Source organism: Mizuhopecten yessoensis, unplaced genomic scaffold (assembly GCF_002113885.1).
Source record: "Mizuhopecten yessoensis strain PY_sf001 unplaced genomic scaffold, ASM211388v2 scaffold1515, whole genome shotgun sequence".
NCBI classification, from domain to species: domain Eukaryota; kingdom Metazoa; phylum Mollusca; class Bivalvia; order Pectinida; family Pectinidae; genus Mizuhopecten; species Mizuhopecten yessoensis.
The window spans coordinates 371,816-381,587 of NW_018404085.1; positions in this window are offsets into that span (position 1 = coordinate 371,816).

A 9,772-nucleotide genomic window follows, 5' to 3' on the forward strand; every position below is an offset into this window, starting at 1 on the left:
ATATATATAGAGAATGTGATTTGTGCTAGAAACTTCAGCTTCATTTAGTGGTTTACTGTTTATATTCATGTTTAATAATTATCCTTTAGTGCTGTATTAAATGTGTATTACTGTTATATGTATGAATAGAATCTTTATTTTATTGCTGACATTAGTATCAATGTGGCTTGTATTAAGGAATTTTATTTTTCATATAATGTAATGCTTTTTTTTCATATAATGTAATGCTATTTTTTTTTCATAAAATGTAAATATCAATATTTAATGATTATTTTCTATTACTTAGTGCTGTATCAAATGTGTATTACAGTTATTATATGTATGAATAAAAACTTTCTATCCATTTTATTATTGACTTTAGTATCATATCTACAAAATGAGTTGACATTCTTAGTTGAAACAGGCTATAACTAAACTTCAAAGGATTTCCTATATTAACACCTTCCTTTGAATTTGGTATTCGGGGAATGAGCCGCTAAGGGAGTGGATCGAGACGATTTTCATTATTGAACCAAGATGTTAAATTATAACTTGGGTAATCACATGTATATGAAGAGATAAAGTTTGAATCTTCTAATTCAATTATATTTTTGAGATTGATATAATCACGGAATTAGATTGTCTAAGTCCGTGATATAATTTAGCATCGCATACAGAAGTACTGTATTGTATAAAAATAAATGTGTGTCGGTATTTTGCTTTTTAATTGAAGTGTCGACCTAACCAGAGACGTATATACTACTGGCTTTATATGTCTCTTACTTTAACATAAGGAAGACACAATAACGTCAATTTGTCATTAAGCGGTAATACTGAAAATATGCCATACATTTTATTGACATTCAAAAACAGCATATACCAACGTTGAAGTTATTTTGTAAACATTTTTCAATGATACATTTCCGGGTTTTTTTGGAACGTAGCGGTGCCACAGTATGTGACTGGAGAGCAGAGAATATAAAGTGTATACGTCTGTGTAGAGTAAAGAAAATAATTGTAAACTGACTTTCCAGCCTAAACTAAAGAATCATTTTTGATCGACAACATTGAGAGTATTTGCACAAATTTCTCATCAGTGCTCAGAATCAGGACACGCAATGCTTCCAGTGTGTGTTAATAATAATATACAGCATTTGATATAGCGCTCTATCTAGCTAACATATAAGCCACTCTAAAGCGCTTTACAGTACATATATATACAATTAATACAATTAGCATTTACATTAATCAATTCAATTTTGAGGAATTCGCAGGAGCTGCCTTATCAGGCGCTAACTACGAGTCCTATGCCACCTGGCTAATATCTCCCTATGTATGTATGCTGGAGATGTGATGTGTTCTGATTGTAGTGGGACCGTGCTTCCAACGGCATCATTTATAGTGACACCTAACTTGAATGCTACAGCACAGATACCGCAACATCCACCCCAGACCATGTTATACTACACCTGGGTTGTTGGAGTTGTGTGGGCAGGAGAAAAACACTTTTTCTGATATTCCATGCGTCCGACGACTTCGAGGATGGAACCCCGGCCGCCTGCGTGGAAGGCCGAAGTGTCCGTCCTATTCAGAGTCGTCAGTTTGATATCAATTAAACTCACTGTCTGGAAGTTCTGACACATTTTATATTGCTGAATACCATCTACATAATGTTATCTTCAGCACAATATGATTCCTCAAAACTAAAAAAAAATATTAATCCGCTATCTGACGCTGTATGGCCAACGAAATCTGAGAATCTAAGGGAGTATAAATTAGATGTATCTCAACCAACACTTGGGGAGAATGATTACTCCGACATATCAGGATAAGTCCAAACAAACATTATTGTAACTAATTAAATAGCTTATACTACTTTTTATACGTCTCTGATTGAATTTTACGTATCGTTTTAATTCATTTAAAGTATTGAACAGAGAAAGTATATAGACGACCACCGTGCTCGGGGGCTGTAACTTCGTGTATATAATAAAGAAGAATGAAGATGAGTAACACTTAATGCCCTTTTCATTATGCGTCGGGAACGTATGATTAGGGGGTTGGATTAGTGTTTATAATTTGAAATAACGCTATGATTATGTCTGAATGTGCTTTATGCTAATTTCATTCAAATGAGATTTAGATCACTATTACAGTAAACATTTAAAAGTGTGTGTGGGGGAGGGTTGGGCGGTACCGATGTCATCAACGCTGACTTCAGTATCTGACGAATGACGGCATCATTTCTTTTAAAATAATTTTCTAACATACATAATAGTTTTATTGTTCAGAAATTCCTTTCTTAAATCTGCAACAAAGAGGTATTTTGATAGGAAATAAAATTTATCATTTATATCTTATAATTTGCACAAACATGTCCAGTATATAAAACCGTCCTTTTGTATGGTGACTATATGTAACTTCTTTCAGATATAAGATAAGCAACTGATTCGTGTGTCAAGAGGTTGAACGAGTTTAGTATTCATTCCAAAAGAGCAAATCAAACTTTACACTGTATCTATCTAAAAAAAATCAGATTTTTCAACTTCTTTTATATCTCTAAGCACATTTTATTCTACTTAAAAATCATAAATTTATGTTTCTAGTTGTAACTATTTTATGATAATTTCAGCAAAATCACAATGTAAATCCTAACGTGTGAAGTCATCTTTATATCAAATCCTTTTTGCTAATTTACCTGGATATGTAAACCAGAACAGACCGGTGTGTTAGTTACGATGACCATGATCGCTATCAGGGGTGGCCTTAGCTCAGCGGAGGTGCACTACCTCTGACCGGTTCCTCACGTTTAGCCCCCTGGGCATCCCCATTTCAGTAAAGCCAGAGCACACGCATGTACGTACTGCTTGGTCGTCTACTGAAAGGTCGCGAAGCCGTACGTATAATACCGGACGTAAAACCATCAAAATCAATCTGTACTGGCTCTTATTAAGATTCAGCTACTTTTTTTGTCAGCACATCAGACCAGAAACGTAAACGTCTCTGATCAGACACTTTGTTTAAAAAAGTTTTGTTTTAAAAAATAAACATCGGGCGGTTCAAACAGAGGCGTATAAAACCAGTATATACGCAGTACATACACTATAGTATAGTAACTCGGTAGTGAAGCGTACGTAAAACCTATCAATCAATCAATCAATCAATTATTGTATAGTATATATGTCTCTGGTTAAAGGATTTTATAAGGGGATGGCCGGGGTAGCTTTTGGAAGTGATCTCTTCTGTGTTGTGGTCCTTACGCCAAAGATACGAACTTTTTTATGTGGCTCTAGATGTAAATTGAAGAATTTCGTCGGTATCACCCGGGTGTTACGGCACGATTTCTCACCCCGACACAATTTCTCACTCGGGTGAGAAATCGTGCAAAACATATGGACATAGGTGACACGTTTTCTCACCCGGCACGATATCTCGCCCCAACTCTCAATTAGGGATGGATTTTGTCCGTGGTGTCTTAAAACTTGCCTTAGTGTACATGTAATATATGAGCTGACATGATTTCAAATGAGTAGTAGTTCAATGTACAACATGCCTTATATTTATTGGTTGATTTATCTATCAATCTATTTATTCATATATTATTATATAATTTATTGCTTTTTACCGAAAGTCGATCTAAACCCCTAAAACATAAAAATTACATTTTATGACTACTTGTTTCTATGCTATGACTATTGGACTAAATTTTCAAGAGGTTTGTCCATATACTGTTGTTTATAGCATATACAAGTTATTTTGTTATATAATGTTGTTTGAAACGTTAAACATGTAAGATTACAGTTATCTTAAAAATAAGTCAAGTGTGCTGCAACCGTTCAAGGTATCTGCTGGTCAAATATTAAGACTACTTGGCACAGGTGGTACATACAAATAGTTGATAGACTACTGACGTATTAAACCACAGCATAACATTACGGACACTTAAAGGTAGGAGAGTAAAAATATTTGATAAACAATGAAATATAGTAACTTGAAACTAAATAAAAAGACCACAACAGGATCCGAGAAGAGACATATAAACAAACCAGTGTTAAAAAATTAATGAGACTGTGATAGGTGTTGCGGAAAATTAAACGCATTTTACATCATATTATGTAATACCTGTCGCAATGTCTGTCACCTTGTTGAAGGCCAACAGCTTTCTAAACTCACGTGAATATGTTTTTGTTTTGTTATATAATGTTGTTTGAAACGTTTAACTTGTAAGATTTCAATTATCTTAAAAGTAAGTCAAGTGTGCTGCAACCGTTCAAGGTATCTGCTGGTCAAATATTAAGACTACTTGGCACAGGTGGTACATAAAAATAGTTGATAAGACTACTGACGTACGATACCACAGCATAGCATTACAGACACTTCGAGGCAGGTGCGAACAAAATCTGATACTCTTTGTTATGATAAAGTGACCCTTATTTTTTAATCATACCATATGTATTTTGTTCACATAGATTCAGTGAGGCGACAAACCGGTAGACATTTACGGTGGCCCGTTAGAGCTAAAATATAAAAATGATTTATCAATTTCTGCCACTACTTTATCTGGAAACGAGGCCGCCAATTGCTTATCACAAGGAAGTTTATACAAAATCTATAATTTATTCATTTACTTTTGAAATGCGCAACAGAAGTCTTAAAAAATCTTCACAGATTCAATTAGACGATGTAAAAAAACTGTTGCCCGACTCATGCAAGGCACGTGCGCGCACCTTCTTAAACACATTCAAACGCAATCCGGTTCACCTAAATTAATCCGTTACGATACTTCAACACGGATTCCGACATCATCAGTATCGTACGAGAATCTACATGTCATCAAGCCAACAACAGCTGGTCGCTGTAAGTAATTTATTCCTCTGAATTTAGTATCCTTAAACTGTCGCTCGGTGCCCAAATGCTCCGTAGTATAATGAAAATCTCCGCGTAGAAAACAGAACCGTAGAAAAGCAGAGAAACATTGGCGAAGGACCAAAATAACCGTTAATTAACAGATGTATAGGGAACAATGTCGGTTCACTTCTCATTCAGTCAAAGAAGGCTTATTATTTCGAAACAATTGAAGAATGTGGTAAGGACCATAGACAGCTTTTTAGACTCATTAAAACTTAATGGTTCAGAAAGGTGAAATTGTCCTACCAAGCTGTCATTCTGAAAAGACTTGTCGAACAAGTTCAGTGATTACTTTCTGAATAAAATCAGCTCGATCAGGAAAAATATGTCGGAAGTGAACTCTACTGCTGACAATGATATCTCTGTATATCTGACGAACGAACTAGTCGTCTGCAGAGGGTCCAGAACACTGAAGCACGGCTGGTTACTCGTACTCGAAAGAGAGAGCACATCACACCTGTGCTATATTCATTGCACTGGTTACCTGTACGATAAAGGGTCGGAGTAAGAATCATTGTTGTGTGCCACAAAATCACATACTGTGACCTATGGAAACCGGTGCTTTAGGAGGGTTTCAGCCACGTTGTTGAATAGCTTACCATCTGCTATTAGAAAGTTAAATGCCCTGGCAAAATTCAAGATAGACATCAAAACTCACCTCTCCATGTTTTGGCTCTTTGCAAAGACGTTATGTAAATACCACCCTTTGTTTATTCATTTATGTGCACATTGCTATGATTATCTGCTTGCTTAATGTATAAAAGTGATAGTAAGCCTTTGTTTCTGTTCCACAATTATAACTAACTATATATAATACTTATATCCATATGGTGTAAAGCGCTTTAGAGTAATTTTACAAATTATATAGGGCGTTACATAAATGTTGTATATTATTTATTATTATTATTAGAGAATTAACACATATGCTACCACTTCTTTTTATGGCAGTGCCTGTATTTATCTATTTATCTATTATTCATATACTTTTAATTCCACTAAATATCCTAAACATAGAGACGTTTTCAAAAGTCAATTTGCGCGAGATATACCGTATACAAAATAATTTGCAAGTCATATCTAACAAAGGACACCTTTCTTTGGCCAAAGGAACAAAGGACACGGATTTGTACACAACATGAACTTACTACAAAGCAGATGTGACATCATTGCTCTGGAAGGGTGCATACATTTTTGTAACCGGTTACTCAAGCAAATTCGTGGAATTTATATTCCCCGCTTGCAGGACATATTGTAGGTTAACATCATTGAGGTGAGGTTTAAACATGTGAGTATCGTGCTGTTGAGACATAATGTATAGCTAAAAAATTAAAAGCCCTATACCTCACTGAGTTTCCGTAAACATGCACAAATCACATCGGTTGGCAAACTTAGCATGAGTTGAATGTGCATAAGGAATTTGGTTGAAACATCTTAACAATATCTACAGCAACAAGTACTAATTATAATGGGGGACCATTACAGATGTCCCCCAAACTGCCCCCATAGTCGCAAAGATGCATCAGAAAAGGTAGCATTGCCATAGTACACCTACAATGTACATACTAAAAAATTCTAAATTGCAACCAATCGGAATCCTCTGTGTAGTTGCTATGGCAACGGACCGTATGCAATTGAATTTGCAGTCCCCCTAATACCCCGATATACCAATTTTCATCGAAATCAAACAATATCTAAATTGCGACCAATCAGAAGCCTCCGTGTGGTTACTATGGTAACGAAACTTATGCGGTTTTATTTGCAGTCCCCTATATACCCCTATAAACCATTTTTCACAAAATAACAAAATATCTAAATTTCGACCAATCTGAATCCTTTGTGTGGTTGCTATGGCCACGAAACCTATGCGTTGAATTCGCAGTCCCCTTATACCCCCAGATACCAATTTTCATCAAAATCATACATCTTAATTTCCACCAGTCAGAAGCCTTTGTGTGATTGATATGGCAACGAAACGCATGCGGTTGAATTAGTAGTTCCCTAATATACCTATATACAAATTTCCATCAAGATCTAACAATATCTAAATTTCGACCAATCAGAAGCCTCCGTGTGGTAGCTTTGGCAACGAAACCGATGCGGTTGAATTCGCAGTTCCCTTATATCCCTATATACCAATTTTCATCAAAATCGAACCAAGTTTGAAGAAAATCGGTTAATATTTGTTGTAGTTATTGCACGGAAACGAAGCGTGACAGACGGACAGACGGACGGACGGACGGACGGACGAACCCATATTAATATCCCCCGTTTTGGTGAAAGCGGGGGATGATAATAAACAGCAACAAAAACATTATATGTTTGGAAAATGTTCTATCTAAAACGTATTTACACCACAAATATACATGTATATATTAAATAGCATGATCGTTTACTCGTGTATTCCAAGGTTAACACAGGAAGTATTTTTCATGGACAACGCATGTCTGAATGCAGTTAGACGGATTCAATTGCAGTTATCTGTACTCTAAATCATATGCGGTAATATTATTCTTTAGAACAAAATTTGCTTGACAAACTTTTCAAGACATGCTTGCCAATTCAAGTGTGTACTCTTCATATTATCTTTACATATCGCATGCAAAGGCGCGTTCTATCTGAAATTTGATATATCACAGCTTTGTATTCTGGCTTCCTTTTAAATTGTATTCAGATTATTTTATGGTGTTGGCGACATCCCGTTGCCAGTATTTAAATTAGAGTACAAAAATTAACAGTAACATGAACACTGTTTTATTACAAAACTATCCAAATTCGGTCGCTTCTATACAAATGCAGATAGTTCTAAGCCAGGGAAACATGGGGTTCCCAAAAGGGGTAAGTAAATGTCCGACTTTTCGGTTAAGGATTTTGGTAACCGGTTCGCGGTCTTTCGCCCGAGTAACCGGATAAACGGCTAACCGTTGATAACCGTACATAATACATTTACATACCAAATCTATAACATCGGTCAATATCTAAATGTCGACCAATCAGGACCCGACCTAACACGGACATTTTGTCAAATAAAAAAATCAACGCAGATCGCAGTAGTGTTCGTAGTGACACTGCACACTTTTACATAGGGACATTGGACAATGCATACATTTTGACTTATCAGAAGCCTGTCTGCAGCGGCCATTTTGCGGAGGATGTTGGCCTTTTTCCCCATCTTCAAGAACACGATTAAAATAGTCAATTACACAACATTTATTGTGGTCCATAAATCTGAGCAGAAATTGTAATAGCCTGAAATGACTTAGCAAGTGATGGGCCATGATTTAGATCTGTTCGGAAACTTAACATCGAATATCATTAGTGACTACATGTATTATACAGTATGTAACTGCAGTACACCTCTATTACTATGATACTTGTATCCCTCTGTACAACCACGCATGCTTATACATTAAATCTGTGTATGTTACATGTTACATATCTTTGTATACCATTGTAAGTCAAAGATGATAAGAAAAAATAAAACAAGAGGCCCAGAGGGCCTGTATCGCTCACCGGATAATTAAGCAACCATGGGAAATTATTCTTATTACAAACAATCCATCCAATGGTACAGAAGAAGAAGTATTTTAAAGAATTAAACCTAAAATTCCCTTTTTGAGCCCCGCAACTCTTCACCCAAAGGAGTCACACCTTTCATTTATACAAAATTAAGACCCCTTTGCACAAGGATATTTCAGGCCAAATTCGAATAAAATCCCTCAAATGGTACATGAGAAGGATTTTAAAGATTTCAACCTCAGTTTCTCTTTTGGGCCCCGCCCTCAGCAGCCAAAGGGACCACACCCACCGTTTATACAAGATCAAGTCCTTTTTGCCCAAGGATGCTCCGGACCAAATTAGGATAAAACCCCCATTATCCCTACGGCAGGGTTTTAAAGGTTTTACCGCCATTGCCTCTATTGGGGCCCGCCCCTCTCCGCCCAGGGGGTCCAACCCCACCATTTTAACAAGATTGAGTCACTTTTGCCCAAGCATGCTCCAGACTGAATTGGGACGAAATCCCTTAATCTATGTGGTAGAAGAAGGATTTCAATGGTTTTACCTCTATTTCCCCTATAGGGCCCCGTCCCTCTGCCACCAGGGGGTAGGCACACCCATCGTTTATACAAAATTGAGTCCCTTGGTCTAAGGATGCTCCAGGCCAAATTAAGTCAAAATCTTCTGGGTTGTTCAGGACAAGTGGCATTCTAAAGAAAAAGTTGACGGACGGACGGACGACGGACGTTGCGGTATGGCATAAACTCACAATGTTCCTTCGGACCGGGTGAGCTAAATATTGAAGTTCGAACAAGTTTGAAGTTTGTACAGTAGTAAACAAGTCTAAATATACCACACTCCCCCAAAATCAATTTCAGTGTTCGTACTCATGGCAACGGGCGATCTGCTTACTCCTAACACGATTTCTCACTCGGATGAGAAATCGTACAGAGGGCGTTGTCTATATTAAGAATCGTGTTGCGAACTCAGCAATTTTAGCACGATTTCTCACATGGGTGAGAAATCGTGTCGGGGTGAGAAATCGTGTCGGGGTGAGAAATCGTGCCGTAACACCCAGGACAGATTTTGAGTACACTTTATTTTTTTAGGTTTCTTCAATGTTAATCGTTTTTTAATATATGAAGCATAACTTGTACAATGGAAACATAGTGATGCTTATAATTATTTCACTATGATTAACAATACAGTAAAACCTCACTCCGGACATTAAGTCTAGTTGACATTTCCTGTTGTCTGCAATATTAGTGAGGAAATATAGACAACCCGAAACTTTTGAACCCCACCGTTGTTTCCGTCTCTGCCTCTAGACTCGTTGATGGGGGCATTTTAATCCAAAATGAAATTCGTCATCCACGTCAATTTGAATGGA